Raw genomic sequence first — 23,926 nt, 5'->3', positions numbered from 1 at the left:
AGAATATGTAGAACAGTGTTAATATGTAGTAGAATATGTAGAACAGTGTTAATATGCAGTAGAATATGTAGAACAGTGTTAATATGCAGTAGAATATGTAGAACAGTGTTAATATGCAGTAGAATATGTAGAACAGTGTTAATATGCAGTAGAATATACAGAACAGTGTTAATATGCAGTAGAATATGTAGAACAGTGTTAATATGCAGTAGAATATGTAGAACAGTGTTAATATGCAGTAGAATATGTAGAACAGTGTTAATATGCAGTAGAATATGGAGAACAGTGTTAATATGCAGTAGAATATGTAGAACAGTGTTAATATGCAGTAGAATATGTAGAACAGTGTTAATATGCAGTAGAATATGTAGAACAGTGTTAATATGCAGTAGAATATGGAGAACAGTGTTAATATGCAGTAGAATATGTAGAACAGTGTTAATATGCAGTAGAATATGTAGAACAGTGTTAATATGCAGTAGAATATGTAGAACAGTGTTAATATGCAGTAGAATATGTAGAACAGTGTTAATATGCAGTAGAATATGTAGAACAGTGTTAATATGCAGTAGAATATGCAGAACAGGGTTAATATGCAGTAGAATATGTAGAACAGTGTTAATATGCAGTAGAATATGTAGAACAGTGTTAATATGCAGTAGAATATGGAGAACAGTGTTAATATGCAGTAGAATATGGAGAACAGTGTTAATATGCAGTAGAATATGTAGAACAGTGTTAATATGCAGTAGAATATGTAGAACAGTGTTAATATGCAGTAGAATATGTAGAACAGTGTTAATATGCAGTAGAATATGCAGAACAGTGTTAATATGCAGTAGAATATGTAGAACAGTGTTAATATGCAGTAGAATATGTAGAACAGTGTTAATATGCAGTAGAATATGCAGAACAGTGTTAATATACAGTAGAATATGTAGAACAGTGTTAATATGCAGTAGAATATGTAGAACAGTGTTAATATGCAGTAGAATATGCAGAACAGTGTTAATATGTAGTAGAATATATAAACTATATAAAATCACATTAAGCCGTTTTACATTAAGTATTTTAGACTCTATGGTTCTTCAGTTAGCTGGGTTAGCTCTGTAGTTCTGGAGTAAAATTGTCCTGCTAGTTTTCCTGCTGTATCACACAGCTCGTCTCACCGAGGGCAGATAGTTAGTTGATTAGTTAGTTGTTTATTTGAATCACGTGTGCTGTAATTAGTATAAACGAATGACTGTAAATAAAAACTATTCCTGAACTTAGCCACTGAGAATCTAAAGCTTGCTTTCTCTTATTATCTGCATTTTAAAGCTCTAACACAGTCTACACTGCTCAGCATCACCATACTGATGCAAATAAGGTCTACACGCCAAGGCAAATAAGACCTCCTCTTTAAAAGACGGAAAAAGTAATAACCAAATTCTATAATAACTTAAAACATTAGCACCAGGGAGGGAAGTACAGATAGAGGGATGTTCATTTCCTTTAAACAGAACTCGGTGTGTCCACTATAGAAAGTACAGTACAATTACACACCATTATACCACCACTATACTCTGCACGGAGTTCTTTTAAAAGACATACCGGTGTTCTGTCGAGTTATGCTACTCATCCATATGTGCTTCCTAAAGGCACTGCGCATGCGCTCACCTACACTTTTTATTTATTTCTCGTGTTTTTTATAAATCTATTACAACCGGGGCTGACTGTCATTGCAAAAAAGTGTAAATTAAAATGTAAAATAATTAAAACAATATTAACGTTAAATATTAAAGAAAATTAAAGCAGTTTGTAATGACCTCTCACTAGGGCTGGCCCGAATAGCGTTTTTTGAGCTCCGGATATTCGGCACTGATTCAAAGCGAATATTCGTTTTTAAAAAAAGAGGTAAAAAAAAAAAAATAAAAAATCACGGCCCCCTTAATCCACTGAAAAATTTGCTCTGACCGACGAGACATATTCACCCCGGATTTTTGGTGTTTTTATCCCGGATTTTTGTGATTTCACCCCATATTTTTTCTGTGTTTTTAGCCCAGATTTCTTTGTGTTTTCATCCCGGAATTTCTGCTGCCCCACATTGCTGCGTAAGCAGGCTAGGAGCGCTGCTGCTGCACGGTTTCTCCGCTGCACAAGCCAGCCCAGTAAATTGCTGTTTGTGTTTTCACACTTAGGCTATTTGCTTAAAAAAAACAAACAAAAAAAAACGTTTGTTCAGGAAGTATTTTATATTCTTAAACATTGTTGATTATATTAGAGGACAGTCATTGTAAACTGTACTTGGTCTATTTCGGTTTAAGGATTGTGCAGGGCATAGCCGTATTACTGATTTTGTATTTTTGCACTTGGGCTATAAGCTCAATATTAAATATTTCGTTTGTTTAGAAATTATTTTATATTTTTAAACCATGTTAAATTATATTAGAGTAGAGGAAAGTCATTGTTAATGACGTTATTGTACTTGGTCTATTTGGGTTTAAGGATTGTGCAGGGCATAGCCGTATTACTGATTTTGTATTTTTGCACTTGGGCTATAAGCTCATTATTAAATATTTCGTTTGTTTAGAAATTATTTTATATTTTTAAACCATTTTAAATTATATTAGATAAGAGGAAATTCGTTCAGACATCATTTTTGTAGGCCAGGCTTTTGTAACCGATTTAGCCTCTACTGTTGCCACATTACCCCTTACTTTTTATTATATAAATCAGTTTCGAAGAGCCTGCATTTTTTTTTATCATGTATAATAGAGGTCTGCGCGAGACTGATTTTTAAACCCACTCTTCCACGCTCCCGCGTTTCTGTCTCGTTACCGCGCCGCAAAAAAATAGCTTCTTTTAATCCCGCGCCCGCCCGCCACATACACATTTCTGCCGCTCCCGCCCCACGTTCCTAATATAAATTAAATAAACTACATTTAATGCTTCAAATTTACTTATATATTTATTAAAACAGCAGCGCTGAATAGTGTGGTCCCGTTCCTTACCCCAGTCCAAACACCATCGGTGTGTGCGTGTGTGTGTCGGTCCATCCTGCGCGTTGAGAGTTTTCTTTAGGTTTTTTTTTTTTTTTTACAATTATTACAGTTTTCTTAACTATTTATTAATTTGCTCCCGCATCGTCTGGATTAAACTCCCGCTCCAGCCAATAACAGTTCAGTTCTGTCCCGCGCGCAAGATATTCTGACGGGACCCGCGAGAACAGAAGGTGGTTAGAGTGAGGTGGAACTCTGGAAAGGAGAAAAAAAACGAATATCCGAATACCAAAATTAAAAACCGAATACCTACTCAACGAACGAATATTCGAATACCCGAATAAAGAAAAGAAAATTCACCATCAATATGATCAATAATAATTCTTTTCAACTCACAATACCAAAACACATGCTCTAAAATGTTGCTTCTTTTGTATTTTTACAATTAAATATACACTAGGGTAGCTCGGTTTGACAAGGTAGCATAATTTGACATAGCACCGGCGTTATGAAGCGCGACCACCGGCAGAAGAGAAGGAGCAGCGGCAGCGTGACGGTTCTAGCAAAATAACTCAAATAAAAGAACCGGTGTTCTGTCGAATTGTCCTACCCATCGATACATGCTTCCCAAAGGTACTGCGCTTGCGCTGACACACAATCTAATTATTTATCGTGTTTTTTATTTATATTTATTCTGTTTTAGGGAGTTTATGTGCATTAAACAACCTGGACGCACTGTCATTGCACACAAGCGTAAGTGTTAACTATAATTGCAATTATTATCATAAATAAATATAAAAGCAGTTTATAATGAGCTTTATTTGCCATAACTTTGCCAGGATACAATGATTTATGCAATCCAAATCTAATAACGTACATCTACTGGAATTTTACTGGGTACATGCCCTAAAATAGAGCTTCTTTTGTATTTTTACACTTAAATATACATTAGGGCAGCACGGTTCGACAAGGTAGGACAATTTGAACACCGGCCCTGGCTGCGGTATTTTACCGTAATAATATCAACAAACGCGCATACACATTTAAAGTGCTGAAGTTTCGCCCGTGAGTCACTAATGTGTGTATATCTATATTTACTCCAGTATTATATTTACTATAAAGCACTCAGATATATCTCACACACACACCGAGTCTCTACAGCAGCGCTTCTGATCACATTTTAATCAGATTTAATATTTATTCTGTTTCAGGAGTGATTTATACTATAGACAAAACTCTGTTTCAGATTCTACTAAAATCACCACAGAACACCATTAATAATAATATAATACTCCTATTAATACACATTATTATAATAAACCAAATCAAAAAATTAAATATAATATAATAATCTACAGGCCTTCCGTGTTCGTGGCTAAAAGTGAAAGTAACTCACCAAACAAAAGCCTGATAAAATATCTATAAACTCACCTCCAAAAACAGCCCGGAGAAAACCAATCATCAGAAATAAAATGAATCCTTTAACAGGAGTCATCATCTCCTCCTCGCGCTTACATTTCTGCACCGAGACTCAGAGCAGGAGCTGTTTGTGCTGCCGTGTTCAGGAGAGGGCAGGTGAAGCCTCCCGCTGCACACCTGAAGTCAGGTGAGTTCCGGCGTTCTGTCAAATTGTGGTACCTGTCAAACCGTGCTGCCCGAGTGTATTTTTAACCGTAAAAATACAAAAGAAGCACTATAATAGGGCATTTACCTTGTAGATATCCCAGTAGATGTAGGTTTGTGTATTTGGATAGCATAAATTACTGTATCATGGCGAAGTTATAGCAATGAGTATAATAATAATTAATTATTATGTTCCATTTACACTTTTGTGCAGTGACAATCAATGTTGTTTAATGCACCTAAAAAAACAAAAACAAATTTATTATATAAAAAAAACACGAGAAATAATTAAAAAATGTACCTTTAGGTAGCACATATCCATGGGTAGCATAACTCGACAGAACACCGGCCGTATGTATGAGCATAGGCATGAGCAATTGTGTTGAAAACAGGTTAATTCTGAGCATGCCCGATACTACGATCAAATAAATCAAATAAAAAAAGAGAACATCTTTCCCTGAATCATACATAATGTGAGTAAAAATCAAGAGCCAAAAATTTACTGTCTTCCCCTTTTATAACAACAAAGCTACAGTTCTACAAATAATTTAGAGACAAAAAGTTAAAGATATAAAATACAAAAGGAATTACATCAATTTACAGTAATAAAATGATGAATGACACAAAGATCACTTTAACTGTAAAGTTTAACAAATATATAAACATTGTGCCTCATGTGTTCCATCCATTAAAAATACATGATTTTGCCATTTTCTACAGACAGTAGGGTGCGATTAAAATAGTTGTGCAAGCGTATTTAAAGTGGATTATTTTACTTTCTGCCTCTTCATACTACCTACTACAGAGAAGTTACTCCTCCTGTAAATTAATCTTTGTTAATAAACTTAAAAGAGTAAAAAAAAAGCTTGAACTGATACTTTAAAATACTTCTGTAGAAGTTAAACACGAGAATCTATACTTCTACCTACAGAGTAATGAATGGAGATACTTTTCACATTTAGACTTGTGCACCAATATAAATTAAGCAGCATTATCTGATTAATAGGTATAAGTTGGTACTTTTTAAGATGACTAAACATGGGGAATCAGCGTTCCTCTACTGTGTAAATCAGTTTCTTCATATGAAGGCCTTCTAGAAAATTAAGTATTTTAGCTGGTGGAATATTTTCAAACTTCTTTCATATTTGTAACCCTATATATAAAAGTTTTTTTTTTCTGATGGTTAAAATTGCAGGGCAGTCTACTAATATGTTTAATAGTTTGAGAAGTAAATAAGATAGATAGATAGATAGATAGATAGATAGATAGATAGATAGATAGATAGATAGATAGATAGATAGATAGATAGATAGATAGATAGATAGATAGATAGATAGATAGATAGATAGATAGATCTTCAGGTGGTTGAGAGCTGCAAGGTGATCAGTGAAAGGGGGTTAGGTGACGCAGCACCTTGACAGCTGATTAGCGAAAGTGCAAAAGTACATTCTACAAGAGACAGTTAAAAACAGAGAGAGAGAGAGAGAGAGAGAGCACAGTGTGTTGACAGAATCTCACATTTCACCTTTTTTTAATTCAACACAGTGTACTGCTCTAAGGCACATTTTCTATACACACCAAACAGATACATACATGTATGGATATGGTGTATTTCCTGTAAACAGAAAGGTAAACAAATACATAAATATACAGCTTTGGAAAAAAAAAATAAGAGAGCACTTAAAAATGATGAGTTTCTTTGATTTTACCAAGTTGAAATTGAAAACCTCTGGAATATAATCAAGAGGAAGATGGATGATCACAAACCATCAAACCACCAAACTGAACTGCTTGAATTTTTGCTCCAGGAGTAAAGCAGCATAAAGTTATCCAAAAGCAGTGTGTAAGACTGGTGGAGGAGAACATGATGCCAAGATGCAGAAAACTGTGATTAAAACCCAGGATTATTCCACCAAATATTGATTATTTCTGAACTCTTAAAACTTTATGAATATGAACTTGTTTTCTTTGCATTATTTAAGGTCTGAAAGCTCTGCATCTTTTTTGTTATTTCAGCCATTTCTCATTTTCTGTAAATAAATGCTCTAAATGAGAATAGTTTTATTTGGAATTTGGGAGAAATGTTGTCTGTAGTTTATAGAATAAAACAACAATGTTCATTTTACTCAAATATAAACCTATAAATAGCAAAATCAGAGAAACTGATTCAGAAACTGAAGTGATCTCTTCATAAAAAAACCTATACATACTATACATACAACCTACATAATAATAATAATAATAATAATAAAAAAAAAAATAATAATAATAACAATAATAAATATATATATATATATATATACGTTATCCAGTGCTACTGGTGAGGTGAGGTGAGCTCTGACTTTGGCTTATTGCTATTTTAACGGGGCAGGTAGCTGGATGCATCAAACGCTTCTCAGCAGAGCAGAAAGTTGTGAAAATAGACTGTTGTCGGGGTGTAAGATAACAATGATCATCGCAACGCATCCTGTACAGCGTGTAAGATAGGACCCTGAAAGTCTCCCTGTGGGACACATCAGCACCATATTCTGCTCTAAATCAATTTTCTAAGGCACACCAAAAAGTTTACATACAATGAAATTCAGGTGCATGCTCAATATATACATCCCATAAGTCAGCACACTCTCAACCAGTGTTAATTTTGTTGACATATCATTTTCGTTATATTCTTCATCAACGAACATTTTTCAAGACAAAAACAAGATGATAACTACATAAAAAACAGCATAAAAAAACTAACAAAAAAGAGACAAAAATGTTTGGCAGGGACCACATTTGCAACTTGCTCTTACAAATACCTGGGTGTCCATTTTGACAACACATTTACCTGGAAAACTAGAAATGATGAAAGTATGTTCCAAGTAGCAGCAAAGATTATATTTTCTTCGAAGGCTTAGACTGTACGGGCTGGGTCAGAAAATAATGTTACTGTTTTATCAGGCAGTTCTAGAAAGTGTGATCAGTTATGGGATACAGTCATGGTATGGTAATCTTTCAGTGAAGTTAAAATCTCAGCTCACTTATGTGGTCAAGACCGCTATGAAGGTTATAGGGAAAAAAGAATATAACCCGCTCCAGGCTATCTATGAACAGTCCGTGCTCAGAGGAGCTCAGAAAATAGTGGCGGATCCATCTCATGTGCTTTACCAGGAATACCAACTCCTCCCCTCAGGTAGAAGGTATAGGATGCCAAGATGCCAGCTCAATAGATATAAGAACTCGTTTGTGCCAGTTTCTATAAAGCTCTTAAATAATAAAGTATAGGGTATATGTAGTATAGCTTATGGTAGCGTTCGAGAGAATGTGCAATATAATCAAGGTCTAGGGTTGTGCAATACAGTCTGTGTTGGGTTAGAGGGAATGTATAAAACACACAGTGTCCAGGGTTTGTTCAATATTTTGATCTGTTAAAACGATTTTGTTTAGAGTGTTGTGTTTAAATGTATGTTTTTTAATGTGTTTTTTAATGTGTTTAAATGTATGTTTTTTAATGTGTTTTTTAATGTGTTTAAATTACCGGTCTCTTTTGCAGCAGCGCGGTCAGATACAAAACCACGGTCAGCATGTCTATTAGCAACAAAATGCTCCTCCCACTTAAAGTGCTGGTTCTGCATTTCTCAGCATGTGTAAAGCCTGTTCTTCATAGATGAGTCAAAGTGCAAATTGTAGAGGTAGCTCAGGAGCTGGAAATACCAGTTCTTATTTAATGCTGCTCTGGCTGATACTAAGATCACCGTTCTTGATGTCATCATCTGTAAAACAGCAGAGCAGAAGAGGATCAGAACACATCACAAAAACAAGGTTAGAATCTGCCCAGGATAATCCCCAACCCCCTCATCCACTTTTCTTTTGATAAAATATACTTTTAGTACACAAACCCAATGTCTTTTTCAGTTTAACTTGTGTCCCAATTTTACCTGGATCTTTAAGTTCTGAGACGGCTTGATGATCAGACTGATTCAATAGTGATATTAAATAAAAGCGATAAATATTAGAAAAGTAAAGTGGAGCACTGCACTCACTGGAGTTTAGGAGGGGAAAAAAATGCAGCTTATTTTTAAGGAATAAAAATATATAGTCATTTTATATAATAAAATGTGGGATAAAAAGGCCAGACATGGGGCAAAATAACCCCTTTAGTACACTGTCCTATATTATAATTATAATCATTATTTTATTAGCTCCACTGATTATATTGGACAGTGCAGCAGTGACTCTGAGGTGTTTAAAAACTCCAGCAGCACTGCTGTATCTGATCCACTCACTGTACCAGCACAACACACACTAACACCTCATACACCACCACCACCATGTCCATCCTGTGGGGTCCTGAGTATTAAAGAAAAGGGTGAAAGTAGGATAATAAATAGGTGGAATCAGAGATCCATAATAATATGGATTTCCGTATTTTTCGTATAAGTATAATAAAGTATTCTCAGTAAAGTGTTCTCAATAAAGTATTCTCAGTAAAGTGTTCTCAATAAAGTATTCTCAATAAAGTATTCTCAAAGTATTCTCAGTAAAGTATTCTCAATAAAGTATTCTCAGTAAAGTATTCTCAAAGTATTCTCAGTAAAGTATTCTCAATAAAGTATTCTCAAAGTATTCTCAGTAAAGTATTCTCAATAAAGTATTCTCAGTAAAGTATTCTCAATAAAGTATTCTCAATAAAGTATTCTCAGTAAAGTATTCTCAATAAAGTATTCTCAATAAAGTATTCTCAGTAAAGAATTCTCAGTAAAGTATTCTCAGTAAAGAATTCTCAGTAAAGTATTCTCAGTAAAGTATTCTCAATAAAGTATTCTCAGTAAAGTATTCTCAGTAAAGAATTCTCAGTAAAGTATTCTCAGTAAAGTATTCTCAGTAAAGAATTCTCAGTAAAGTATTCTCAATAAAGTATTCTCAGTAAAGTATTCTCAGTAAAGAATTCTCAGTAAAGTATTCTCAGTAAAGTATTCTCAGTAAAGAATTCTCAGTAAAGTATTCTCAGTAAAGTATTCTCAATAAAGTATTCTCAGTAAAGTATTCTCAGTAAAGAATTCTCAGTAAAGTATTCTCAGTAAAGTATTCTCAGTAAAGTATTCTCAGTAAAGAATTCTCAGTAAAGTATTCTCAATAAAGTATTCTCAATAAAGTATTCTCAGTAAAGTATTCTCAGTAAAGTATTCTCAGTAAAGTATTCTCAGTAAAGTATTCTCAGTAAAGAATTCTCAGTAAAGTATTCTCAGTAAAGTATTCTCAGTAAAGAATTCTCAGTAAAGTATTCTCAATAAAGTATTCTCAGTAAAGTATTCTCAGTAAAGAATTCTCAGTAAAGTATTCTCAGTAAAGTATTCTCAGTAAAGAATTCTCAGTAAAGTATTCTCAGTAAAGAATTCTCAGTAAAGTATTCTCAGTAAAGTATTCTCAGTAAAGTATTCTCAGTAAAGAATTCTCAGTAAAGTATTCTCAGTAAAGAATTCTCAGTAAAGAATTCTCAGTAAAGTATTCTCAGTAAAATATTCTCAGTAAAGTATTCTCAGTAAAGAATTCTCAGTAAAGTATTCTCAATAAAGTATTCTCAGTAAAGTATTCTCAGTAAAGTATTCTCAGTAAAGAATTCTCAGTAAAGAATTCTCAGTAAAGTATTCTCAATAAAGTATTCTCAGTAAAGAATTCTCAGTAAAGTATTCTCAATAAAGTATTCTCAATAAAGTATTCTCAGTAAAGTATTCTCAGTAAAGAATTCTCAGTAAAGTATTCTCAATAAAGTATTCTCAGTAAAGTATTCTCAGTAAAGTATTCTCAATAAAGTATTCTCAATAAAGTATTCTCAGTAAAGTATTCTCAGTAAAGAATTCTCAGTAAAGTATTCTCAGTAAAGAATTCTCAGTAAAGTATACTCAGTAAAGTATTCTCAGTAAAGTATTCTCAGTAAAGAATTCTCAGTAAAGTATTCTCAATAAAGTATTCTCAGTAAAGTATTCTCAGTAAAGTATTCTCAGTAAAGAATTCTCAGTAAAGTATTCTCAGTAAAGAATTCTCAGTAAAGTATTCTCAGTAAAGTATTCTCAGTAAAGTATTCTCAATAAAGTATTCTCAGTAAAGTATTCTCAGTAAAGAATTCTCAGTAAAGTATTCTCAATAAAGTATTCTCAGTAAAGTATTCTCAGTAAAGAATTCTCAGTAAAGTATTCTCAATAAAGTATTCTCAGTAAAGTATTCTCAGTAAAGAATTCTCAGTAAAGTATTCTCAGTAAAGAATTCTCAGATAAGTATTCTCAGTAAAGTATTCTCAGTAAAGTATTCTCAGTAAAGAATTCTCAGATAAGTATTCTCAGTAAAGTATTCTCAGTAAAGAATTCTCAGTAAAGTATTCTCAGTAAAGAATTCTCAGTAAAGTATTCTCAGTAAAGTATTCTCAGTAAAGAATTCTCAGTAAAGTATTCTCAGTAAAGAATTCTCAGTAAAGTATTCTCAATAAAGTATTCTCAGTAAAGTATTCTCAGTAAAGTATTCTTCTCAGTAAAGTATTCTCAGTAAAGAATTCTCAGTAAAGTATTCTCAGTAAAGAATTCTCAGTAAAGTATTCTCAGTAAAGTATTCTCAGTAAAGAATTCTCAGTAAAGTATTCTCAGTAAAGAATTCTCAGTAAAGTATTCTCAATAAAGTATTCTCAATAAAGTATTCTCAGTAAAGTATTCTCAAAGTATTCTCAATAAAGTATTCTCAGTAAAGTATTCTCAGTAAAGAATTCTCAGTAAAGTATTCTCAGTAAAGAATTCTCAATAAAGTATTCTCAAAGTATTCTCAATAAAGTATTCTCAGTAAAGTATTCTCAGTAAAGTATTCTCAATAAAGTATTCTCAATAAAGTATTCTCAGTAAAGTATTCTCAAAGTATTCTCAATAAAGTATTCTCAGTAAAGTATTCTCAGTAAAGAATTCTCAGTAAAGTATTCTCAGTAAAGAATTCTCAATAAAGTATTCTCAGTAAAGTATTCTCAATAAAGTATTCTCAATAAAGTATTCTCAGTAAAGTATTCTCAAAGTATTCTCAATAAAGTATTCTCAGTAAAGTATTCTCAGTAAAGTATTCTCAGTAAAGAATTCTCAGTAAAGTATTCTCAATAAAGTATTCTCAGTAAAGTATTCTCAATAAAGTATTCTCAATAAAGTATTCTCAAAGTAGTCTCAATAAAGTATTCTCAGTAAAGTATTCTCAATAAAGTATTCTCAATATAGTATTCTCAGTAAAGTATTCTCAATAAAGTATTCTCAATAAAGTATTCTCAGTAAAGTATTCTCAGTAAAGTATTCTCAACAAAGTATTCTCAGTAAAGTATTCTCAGTAAAGTATTCTCAGTAAAGTATTCTCAATAAAGTATTCTCAGTAAAGTATTCTCAGTAAAGTATTCTCAGTAAAGAATTCTCAGTAAAGTATTCTCAGTAAAGTATTCTCAATAAAGTATTCTCAGTAAAGTATTCTCAGTAAAGTATTCTCAGTAAAGAATTCTCAGTAAAGTATTCTCAGTAAAGTATTCTCAGTAAAGTATTCTCAGTAAAGAATTCTCATTAAAGTATTCTCAGTAAAGAATTCTCAGTAAAGTATTCTCAGTAAAGTATTCTCAGTAAAGAATTCTCAGATAAGTATTCTCAGTAAAGAATTCTCAGTAAAGTATTCTCAGTAAAGTATTCTCAGTAAAGTATTCTCAATAAAGTATTCTCAGTAAAGTATTCTCAGTAAAGTATTCTCAGTAAAGAATTCTCAGTAAAGTATTCTCAGTAAAGTATTCTCAGTAAAGAATTCTCAGTAAAGTATTCTCAGTAAAGTATTCTCAGTAAAGTATTCTCAGTAAAGAATTCTCAGTAAAGTATTCTCAGTAAAGTATTCTCAGTAAAGTATTCTCAGTAAAGAATTCTCAGTAAAGTATTCTCAGTAAAGTATTCTCAGTAAAGAATTCTCAGTAAAGTATTCTCAGTAAAGAATTCTCAGTAAAGTATTCTCAGTAAAGAATTCTCAGTAAAGTATTCTCAGTAAAGTATTCTCAGTAAAGTATTCTCAGTAAAGTATTCTCAGTAAAGTATTCTCAGTAAAGAATTCTCAGTAAAGTATTCTCAGTAAAGAATTCTCAGTAAAGTATTCTCAGTAAAGTATTCTCAGTAAAGTATTCTCAGTAAAGAATTCTCAGTAAAGTATTCTCAGTAAAGTATTCTCAGTAAAGAATTCTCAGTAAAGTATTCTCAGTAAAGAATTCTCAGTAAAGTATTCTCAATAAAGTATTCTCAGTAAAGTATTCTCAGTAAAGTATTCTCAGTAAAGTATTCTCAATAAAGTATTCTCAGTAAAGTATTCTCAGTAAAGTATTCTCAGTAAAGTATTCTCAGTAAAGTATTCTCAGTAAAGAATTCTCAGTAAAGTATTCTCAATAAAGTATTCTCAATAAAGTATTCTCAGTAAAGTATTCTCAGTAAAGAATTCTCAGTAAAGTATTCTCAGTAAAGAATTCTCAGTAAAGAATTCTCAGTAAAGTATTCTCAGTAAAGTATTCTCAATAAAGAATTCTCAGTAAAGAATTCTCAGTAAAGTATTCTCAGTAAAGAATTCTCAGTAAAGTATTCTCAGTAAAGAATTCTCAGTAAAGAATTCTCAGTAAAGAATTCTCAGTAAAGAATTCTCAGTAAAGTATTCTCAGTAAAGAATTCTCAGTAAAGAATTCTCAGTAAAGTATTCTCAGTAAAGAATTCTCAGTAAAGTATTCTCAGTAAAGAATTCTCAGTAAAGAATTCTCAGTAAAGAATTCTCAGTAAAGTATTCTCAGTAAAGTATTCTCAGTAAAGTATTCTCAGTAAAGAATTCTCAGTAAAGAATTCTCAGTAAAGTATTCTCAGTAAAGAATTCTCAGTAAAGTATTCTCAGTAAAGAATTCTCAGTAAAGAATTCTCAGTAAAGAATTCTCAGTAAAGTATTCTCAGTAAAGTATTCTCAGTAAAGAATTCTCAGTAAAGAATTCTCAATAAAGTATTCTCAGTAAAGTATTCTCAGTAAAGTATTCTCAGTAAAGAATTCTCAGTAAAGTATTCTCAGTAAAGAATTCTCAGTAAAGAATTCTCAATAAAGTATTCTCAGTAAAGAATTCTCAGTAAAGAATTCTCAGTAAAGAATTCTCAGTAAAGTATTCTCAGTAAAGTATTCTCAGTAAAGAATTCTCAATAAAGTATTCTCAGTAAAGTATTCTCAGTAAAGTATTCTCAATAAAGTATTCTCAATAAAGTATTCTCAGTAAAGAATTCTCAGTAAAGTATTCTCAATAAAGTATTCTCAATAAAGTATTCTCAGTAAAGTATTCTCAATAAAGTATTCTCAAAGTATTCTCAATAAAGTATTCTCAATAAAGTATTCTCAGTAAAGTATTCTCAATAAAGTATTCTCAGTAAAGAATTCTCAGTAAAGAATTCTCAGTAAAGAATTCTCAGTAAAGTATTCTCAATAAAGTATTCTCAGTAAAGTATTCTCAAAGTATTCTCAATAAAGTATTCTCAATAAAGTATTCTCAGTAAAGTATTCTCAGTAAAGAATTCTCAGTAAAGTATTCTCAGTAAAGTATTCTCAGTAAAGAATTCTCAGTAAAGTATTCTCAATAAAGTATTCTCAGTAAAGTATTCTCAGTAAAGAATTCTCAGTAAAGTATTCTCAGTAAAGTATTCTCAGTAAAGAATTCTCAGTAAAGTATTCTCAGTAAAGTATTCTCAATAAAGTATTCTCAGTAAAGTATTCTCAGTAAAGAATTCTCAGTAAAGTATTCTCAGTAAAGTATTCTCAGTAAAGTATTCTCAGTAAAGAATTCTCAGTAAAGTATTCTCAATAAAGTATTCTCAATAAAGTATTCTCAGTAAAGTATTCTCAATAAAGTATTCTCAGTAAAGTATTCTCAGTAAAGTATTCTCAGTAAAGAATTCTCAGTAAAGTATTCTCAGTAAAGTATTCTCAGTAAAGAATTCTCAGTAAAGTATTCTCAATAAAGTATTCTCAGTAAAGTATTCTCAGTAAAGAATTCTCAGTAAAGTATTCTCAGTAAAGTATTCTCAGTAAAGAATTCTCAGTAAAGTATTCTCAGTAAAGAATTCTCAGTAAAGTATTCTCAGTAAAGTATTCTCAGTAAAGTATTCTCAGTAAAGAATTCTCAGTAAAGTATTCTCAGTAAAGAATTCTCAGTAAAGAATTCTCAGTAAAGTATTCTCAGTAAAATATTCTCAGTAAAGTATTCTCAGTAAAGAATTCTCAGTAAAGTATTCTCAATAAAGTATTCTCAGTAAAGTATTCTCAGTAAAGTATTCTCAGTAAAGAATTCTCAGTAAAGAATTCTCAGTAAAGTATTCTCAATAAAGTATTCTCAGTAAAGAATTCTCAGTAAAGTATTCTCAATAAAGTATTCTCAATAAAGTATTCTCAGTAAAGTATTCTCAGTAAAGAATTCTCAGTAAAGTATTCTCAATAAAGTATTCTCAGTAAAGTATTCTCAGTAAAGTATTCTCAATAAAGTATTCTCAATAAAGTATTCTCAGTAAAGTATTCTCAGTAAAGTATTCTCAATAAAGTATTCTCAGTAAAGAATTCTCAGTAAAGTATTCTCAGTAAAGAATTCTCAGTAAAGAATTCTCAGTAAAGTATTCTCAATAAAGTATACTCAGTAAAGTATTCTCAGTAAAGTATTCTCAGTAAAGAATTCTCAGTAAAGTATTCTCAATAAAGTATTCTCAGTAAAGTATTCTCAGTAAAGTATTCTCAGTAAAGAATTCTCAGTAAAGTATTCTCAGTAAAGAATTCTCAGTAAAGTATTCTCAGTAAAGTATTCTCAGTAAAGTATTCTCAATAAAGTATTCTCAGTAAAGTATTCTCAGTAAAGAATTCTCAGTAAAGTATTCTCAATAAAGTATTCTCAGTAAAGTATTCTCAGTAAAGAATTCTCAGTAAAGTATTCTCAATAAAGTATTCTCAGTAAAGTATTCTCAGTAAAGAATTCTCAGTAAAGTATTCTCAGTAAAGAATTCTCAGATAAGTATTCTCAGTAAAGTATTCTCAGTAAAGTATTCTCAGTAAAGAATTCTCAGATAAGTATTCTCAGTAAAGTATTCTCAGTAAAGAATTCTCAGTAAAGTATTCTCAGTAAAGAATTCTCAGTAAAGTATTCTCAGTAAAGTATTCTCAGTAAAGAATTCTCAGTAAAGTATTCTCAGTAAAGAATTCTCAGTAAAGTATTCTCAATAAAGTATTCTCAGTAAAGTATTCTCAGTAAAGTATTCTTCTCAGTAAAGTATTCTCAGTAAAGAATTCTCAGTAAAGTATTCTCAGTAAAGAATTCTCAGTAAAGTATTCTCAGTAAAGTATTCTCAGTAAAGAATTCTCAGTAAAGTATTCTCAGTAAAGAATTCTCAGTAAAGTATTCTCAATAAAGTATTCTCAATAAAGTATTCTCAGTAAAGTATTCTCAAAGTATTCTCAATAAAGTATTCTCAGTAAAGTATTCTCAGTAAAGAATTCTCAGTAAAGTATTCTCAGTAAAGTATTCTCAATAAAGTATTCTCAGTAAAGTATTCTCAGTAAAGTATTCTCAATAAAGTATTCTCAATAAAGTATTCTCAGTAAAGTATTCTCAAAGTATTCTCAATAAAGTATTCTCAGTAAAGTATTCTCAGTAAAGAATTCTCAGTAAAGTATTCTCAGTAAAGAATTCTCAATAAAGTATTCTCAGTAAAGTATTCTCAATAAAGTATTCTCAATAAAGTATTCTCAGTAAAGTATTCTCAAAGTATTCTCAATAAAGTATTCTCAGTAAAGTATTCTCAGTAAAGTATTCTCAGTAAAGAATTCTCAGTAAAGTATTCTCAATAAAGTATTCTCAGTAAAGTATTCTCAATAAAGTATTCTCAATAAAGTATTCTCAAAGTAGTCTCAATAAAGTATTCTCAGTAAAGTATTCTCAATAAAGTATTCTCAATATAGTATTCTCAGTAAAGTATTCTCAATAAAGTATTCTCAATAAAGTATTCTCAGTAAAGTATTCTCAGTAAAGTATTCTCAACAAAGTATTCTCAGTAAAGTATTCTCAGTAAAGTATTCTCAGTAAAGTATTCTCAATAAAGTATTCTCAGTAAAGTATTCTCAGTAAAGTATTCTCAGTAAAGAATTCTCAGTAAAGTATTCTCAATAAAGTATTCTCAATAAAGTATTCTCAGTAAAGTATTCTCAATAAAGTATTCTCAGTAAAGTATTCTCAATAAAGTATTCTCAATAAAGTATTCTCAGTAAAGTATTCTCAATAAAGTATTCTCAGTAAAGTATTCTCAATAAAGTATTCTCAGTAAAGTATTCTCAATAAAGTATTCTCAATAAAGTATTCTCAGTAAAGTATTCTCAGTAAAGTATTCTCAATAAAGTATTCTCAGTAAAGTATTCTCAGTAAAGTATTCTCAGTAAAGTATTCTCAATAAAGTATTCTCAGTAAAGTATTCTCAGTAAAGTATTCTCAATAAAGTATTCTCAATAAAGTATTCTCAGTAAAGAATTCTCAGTAAAGTATTCTCAGTAAAGTATTCTCAGTAAAGTATTCTCAGTAAAGAATTCTCAGTAAAGTATTCTCAGTAAAGTATTCTCAGTAAAGTATTCTCAATAAAGTATTCTCAGTAAAGAATTCTCAGTAAAGTATTCTCAGTAAAGTATTCTCAGTAAAGTATTCTCAGTAAAGAATTCTCAGTAAAGTATTCTCAGTAAAGTATTCTCAGTAAAGTATTCTCAGTAAAGAATTCTCATTAAAGTATTCTCAGTAAAGTATTCTCAGTAAAGTATTCTCAGTAAAGTATTCTCAATAAAGTATTCTCAGTAAAGTATTCTCAGTAAAGTATTCTCAGTAAAGAATTCTCAGTAAAGTATTCTCAGTAAAGTATTCTCAGTAAAGTATTCTCAGTAAAGAATTCTCATTAAAGTATTCTCAGTAAAGAATTCTCAGTAAAGTATTCTCAGTAAAGTATTCTCAGTAAAGAATTCTCAGATAAGTATTCTCAGTAAAGAATTCTCAGTAAAGTATTCTCAGTAAAGTATTCTCAGTAAAGTATTCTCAATAAAGTATTCTCAGTAAAGTATTCTCAGTAAAGTATTCTCAGTAAAGAATTCTCAGTAAAGTATTCTCAGTAAAGTATTCTCAGTAAAGAATTCTCAGTAAAGTATTCTCAGTAAAGTATTCTCAGTAAAGTATTCTCAGTAAAGAATTCTCAGTAAAGTATTCTCAGTAAAGTATTCTCAGTAAAGTATTCTCAGTAAAGAATTCTCAGTAAAGTATTCTCAGTAAAGTATTCTCAGTAAAGAATTCTCAGTAAAGTATTCTCAGTAAAGAATTCTCAGTAAAGTATTCTCAGTAAAGAATTCTCAGTAAAGTATTCTCAGTAAAGTATTCTCAGTAAAGTATTCTCAGTAAAGTATTCTCAGTAAAGAATTCTCAGTAAAGTATTCTCAGTAAAGAATTCTCAGTAAAGTATTCTCAGTAAAGTATTCTCAGTAAAGTATTCTCAGTAAAGAATTCTCAGTAAAGAATTCTCAGTAAAGTATTCTCAGTAAAGTATTCTCAGTAAAGTATTCTCAGTAAAGTATTCTCAGTAAAGAATTCTCAGTAAAGTATTCTCAGTAAAGAATTCTCAGTAAAGTATTCTCAATAAAGTATTCTCAGTAAAGTATTCTCAGTAAAGTATTCTCAGTAAAGTATTCTCAATAAAGTATTCTCAGTAAAGTATTCTCAGTAAAGTATTCTCAGTAAAGTATTCTCAGTAAAGTATTCTCAGTAAAGAATTCTCAGTAAAGTATTCTCAATAAAGTATTCTCAATAAAGTATTCTCAGTAAAGTATTCTCAGTAAAGAATTCTCAGTAAAGTATTCTCAGTAAAGAATTCTCAGTAAAGAATTCTCAGTAAAGTATTCTCAGTAAAGTATTCTCAATAAAGAATTCTCAGTAAAGAATTCTCAGTAAAGAATTCTCAGTAAAGAATTCTCAGTAAAGAATTCTCAGTAAAGAATTCTCAGTAAAGAATTCTCAGTAAAGTATTCTCAGTAAAGAATTCTCAGTAAAGAATTCTCAGTAAAGTATTCTCAGTAAAGAATTCTCAGTAAAGTATTCTCAGTAAAGAATTCTCAGTAAAGAATTCTCAGTAAAGAATTCTCAGTAAAGTATTCTCAGTAAAGTATTCTCAGTAAAGTATTCTCAGTAAAGAATTCTCAGTAAAGAATTCTCAGTAAAGTATTCTCAGTAAAGAATTCTCAGTAAAGTATTCTCAGTAAAGAATTCTCAGTAAAGAATTCTCAGTAAAGAATTCTCAGTAAAGTATTCTCAGTAAAGTATTCTCAGTAAAGTATTCTCAGTAAAGAATTCTCAGTAAAGAATTCTCAATAAAGTATTCTCAGTAAAGTATTCTCAGTAAAGTATTCTCAGTAAAGAATTCTCAGTAAAGTATTCTCAGTAAAGAATTCTCAGTAAAGAATTCTCAATAAAGTATTCTCAGTAAAGAATTCTCAGTAAAGAATTCTCAGTAAAGAATTCTCAGTAAAGTATTCTCAGTAAAGTATTCTCAGTAAAGAATTCTCAATAAAGTATTCTCAGTAAAGTATTCTCAGTAAAGTATTCTCAATAAAGTATTCTCAATAAAGTATTCTCAGTAAAGAATTCTCAGTAAAGTATTCTCAATAAAGTATTCTCAATAAAGTATTCTCAGTAAAGTATTCTCAATAAAGTATTCTCAAAGTATTCTCAATAAAGTATTCTCAATAAAGTATTCTCAGTAAAGTATTCTCAATAAAGTATTCTCAGTAAAGAATTCTCAGTAAAGAATTCTCAGTAAAGAATTCTCAGTAAAGTATTCTCAATAAAGTATTCTCAGTAAAGTATTCTCAAAGTATTCTCAATAAAGTATTCTCAATAAAGTATTCTCAGTAAAGTATTCTCAGTAAAGTATTCTCAATAAAGTATTCTTAATAAAGTATTCTCAATAAAGTATTCTCAGTAAAGTATTCTCAATAAAGAATTCTCAGTAAAGAATTCTCAGTAAAGAATTCTCAGTAAAGTATTCTCAATAAAGTATTCTCAGTAAAGTATTCTCAGTAAAGAATTCTCAGTAAAGTATTCTCAGTAAAGTATTCTCAGTAAAGTATTCTCAATAAAGTATTCTCAGTAAAGTATTCTCAATAAAGAATTCTCAGTAAAGAATTCTCAGTAAAGTATTCTCAATAAAGTATTCTCAGTAAAGTATTCTCAGTAAAGTATTCTCAGTAAAGAATTCTCAGTAAAGAATTCTCAGTAAAGAATTCTCAGTAAAGAATTCTCAATAAAGTATTCTCAGTAAAGAATTCTCAATAAAGTATTGTCAGTAAAGAATTCTCAGTAAAGAATTCTCAATAAAGTATTCTCAGTAAAGAATTCTCAGTAAAGAATTCTCAGTAAAGTATTCTCAGTAAAGAATTCTCAGTAAAGAATTCTCAGTAAAGTATTCTCAGTAAAGAATTCTCAGTAAAGTATTCTCAGTAAAGAATTCTCAGTAAAGTATTCTCAGTAAAGTATTCTCAATAAAGTATTCTCAGTAAAGTATTCTCAGTAAAGAATTCTCAGTAAAGTATTCTCAGTAAAGAATTCTCAGTAAAGAATTCTCAGTAAAGTATTCTCAGTAAAGAATTCTCAGTAAAGAATTCTCAATAAAGTATTCTCAGTAAAGAATTCTCAGTAAAGAATTCTCAGTAAAGTATTCTCAGTAAAGAATTCTCAGTAAAGAATTCTCAGTAAAGTATTCTCAGTAAAGAATTCTCAGTAAAGTATTCTCAGTAAAGAATTCTCAGTAAAGAATTCTCAGTAAAGTATTCTCAATAAAGTATTCTCAGTAAAGTATTCTCAGTAAAGTATTCTCAGTAAAGTATTCTCAATAAAGTATTCTCAATAAAGTATTCTCAATAAAGTATTCTCAGTAAAGAATTCTCAATAAAGTATTCTCAGTAAAGAATTCTCAATAAAGTATTCTCAGTAAAGAATTCTCAGTAAAGAATTCTCAGTAAAGAATTCTCAGTAAAGTATTCTCAATAAAGTATTCTCAGTAAAGAATTCTCAATAAAGTATTGTCAGTAAAGAATTCTCAGTAAAGTATTCTCAATAAAGTATTCTCAGTAAAGAATTCTCAATAAAGTATTCTCAGTAAAGTATTCTCAATAAAGTATTCTCAGTAAAGAATTCTCAGTAAAGAATTCTCAGTAAAGTATTCTCAGTAAAGAATTCTCAGTAAAGAATTCTCAGTAAAGTATTCTCAGTAAAGAATTCTAAATAAAGTATTCTCAGTAAAGAATTCTCAGTAAAGTATTCTCAATAAAGAATTCTCAGTAAAGAATTCTCAGTAAAGAATTCTCAGTAAAGAATTCTCAGTAAAGTATTCTCAGTAAAGAATTCTCAGTAAAGAATTCTCAGTAAAGTATTCTCAGTAAAGAATTCTAAATAAAGTATTCTCAGTAAAGAATTCTCAGTAAAGTATTCTCAATAAAGTATTCTCAGTAAAGAATTCTCAGTAAAGTATTCTCAATAAAGAATTCTCAGTAAAGAATTCTCAGTAAAGAATTCTCAGTAAAGTATTCTCAGTAAAGAATTCTCAGTAAAGAATTCTCAGTAAAGTATTCTCAGTAAAGTATTCTCAGTAAAGTATTCTCAGTAAAGAATTCTCAGTAAAGTATTCTCAGTAAAGAATTCTCAGTAAAGAATTCTCAATAAAGTATTCTCAGTAAAGAATTCTCAGTAAAGAATTCTCAGTAAAGTATTCTCAGTAAAGAATTCTCAGTAAAGAATTCTCAATAAAGTATTCTCAGTAAAGAATTCTCAGTAAAGAATTCTCAGTAAAGAATTCTCAGTAAAGTATTCTCAGTAAAGTATTCTCAATAAAGTATTCTCAATAAAGTATTCTCAATAAAGTATTCTCAGTAAAGTATTCTCAATAAAGTATTCTCATTAAAGTATTCTCAATAAAGTATTCTCAGTAAAGAATTCTCAGTAAAGAATTCTCAGTAAAGTATTCTCAGTAAAGTATTCTCAATAAAGAATTCTCAGTAAAGTATTCTCAGTAAAGTATTCTCAGTAAAGTATTCTCAATAAAGTATTCTCAGTAAAGAATTCTCAGTAAAGAATTCTCAGTAAAGTATTCTCAGTAAAGAATTCTCAATAAAGTATTCTCAGTAAAGTATTCTCAGTAAAGTATTCTCAATAAAGTATTCTCAATAAAGTATTCTCAGTAAAGAATTCTCAGTAAAGAATTCTCAGTAAAGTATTCTCAGTAAAGTATTCTCAGTAAAGAATTCTCAGTAAAGTATTCTCAGTAAAGTATTCTCAATAAAGAATTCTCAGTAAAGTATTCTCAGTAAAGTATTCTCAGTAAAGTATTCTCAATAAAGTATTCTCAGTAAAGTATTCTCAATAAAGTATTCTCAGTAAAGAATTCTCAGTAAAGAATTCTCAGTAAAGTATTCTCAGTAAAGAATTCTCAGTAAAGTATTCTCAGTAAAGAATTCTCAGTAAAGTATTCTCAGTAAAGTATTCTCAATAAAGTATTCTCAATAAAGTATTCTCAATAAAGTATTCTCAGTAAAGTATTCTCAGTAAAGTATTCTCAATAAAGTATTCTCAATAAAGTATTCTCAGTAAAGTATTCTCAATAAAGTATTCTCAGTAAAGTATTCTCAGTAAAGAATTCTCAGTAAAGTATTCTCAGTAAAGTATTCTCAGTAAAGTATTCTCAATAAAGTATTCTCAGTAAAGAATTCTCAGTAAAGTATTCTCAGTAAAGTATTCTCAGTAAAGTATTCTCAGTAAAGAATTCTCAGTAAAGAATTCTCAATAAAGTATTCTCAGTAAAGTATTCTCAGTAAAGTATTCTCAGTAAAGAATTCTCAATAAAGTATTCTCAATAAAGTATTCTCAATAAAGAATTCTCAATAAAGTATTCTCAGTAAAGTATTCTCAATAAAGTATTCTCAGTAAAGAATTCTCAGTAAAGAATTCTCAGTAAAGTATTCTCAGTAAAGAATTCTCAGTAAAGTATTCTCAGTAAAGTATTCTCAATAAAGTATTCTCAGTAAAGAATTCTCAGTAAAGTATTCTCAGTAAAGTATTCTCAATAAAGTATTCTCAATAAAGTATTCTCAGTAAAGTATTCTCAATAAAGAATTCTCAGTAAAGAATTCTCAGTAAAGTATTCTCAGTAAAGTATTCTCAATAAAGTATTCTCAGTAAAGTATTCTCAGTAAAGAATTCTCAGTAAAGTATTCTCAGTAAAGTATTCTCAGTAAAGTATTCTCAGTAAAGAATTCTCAATAAAGTATTCTCAGTAAAGTATTCTCAATAAAGTATTCTCAGTAAAGAATTCTCAGTAAAGTATTCTCAGTAAAGTATTCTCAATAAAGTATTCTCAGTAAAGTATTCTCAATAAAGAATTCTCAATAAAGTATTCTCAGTAAAGTATTCTCAGTGTTACGTGCAACGAGTGCACGTGTGTTTTTTTTTCTATTTGCTCCCTCCCCTGTGTCTCTCTCTCGCTCTCTCTCTGTCTCTCTGTAAGGTTACGTTAATGGAGAGAGGTGATTGGCTGAGCACCAATGAAGATCCTCCTCCAGCTTGGCTGCAGCTGCCAATCACACTCTGCGCTGAGACAGGAAGAGGCGGGCCTTACAGTGTAAGAGGAGCCTGAGAGGAGCCGCAGGGCACGCAGCAGCATGGAGCGTGAGAGCGGTTTAAGAGTGTGTGCATCTGAGTGAGTGTGTTTGCTGCCCAGTTAATGTTGAGGTAGTCCTGTTGAACAGTTGTGCTGTGAGTTTGTTCATTCTGATCCTGTGTAGATCCTTTGTTGCACTCTAGTCCAATTGTGCTGAGAGTTTATTGATTCTGATCCTATGTACTGCATATACATGTAGTATACAGTACTACATGTATATGCAGCACAAATATAAACTATTTTTACTGTATGTAGTTTGTTGCAAAACTGTAATTTTCACTTATGTAAATACAATGAGAAACATGAGGAGAAAAATCAGTTCACATACAAAGAGGTAAAAAATATATATTTATTATTTATGTATCTGAAGGTCAGTGATGTGATTATTAGGTGATGAAGCTGTACTAAATGATGCAGTTTGTGTTTAGTGATTTATAAAGCTGTGATTTAGAATGATATTAGAGTGAGAACATGTGGAATTGTGTTTAGAGTTTAGCAGTTTGGAGTCACAATGTTACACATGAGCTTCATGATTTTGGATTTGTGTGCAGAGTTCCACATTTTGTGTGT

This window comes from Astyanax mexicanus, unplaced genomic scaffold, assembly GCF_023375975.1.
Source record: "Astyanax mexicanus isolate ESR-SI-001 unplaced genomic scaffold, AstMex3_surface scaffold_31, whole genome shotgun sequence".
Lineage (NCBI taxonomy): Eukaryota > Metazoa > Chordata > Actinopteri > Characiformes > Acestrorhamphidae > Astyanax > Astyanax mexicanus.
This window is presented reverse-complemented; position numbering follows the sequence as displayed.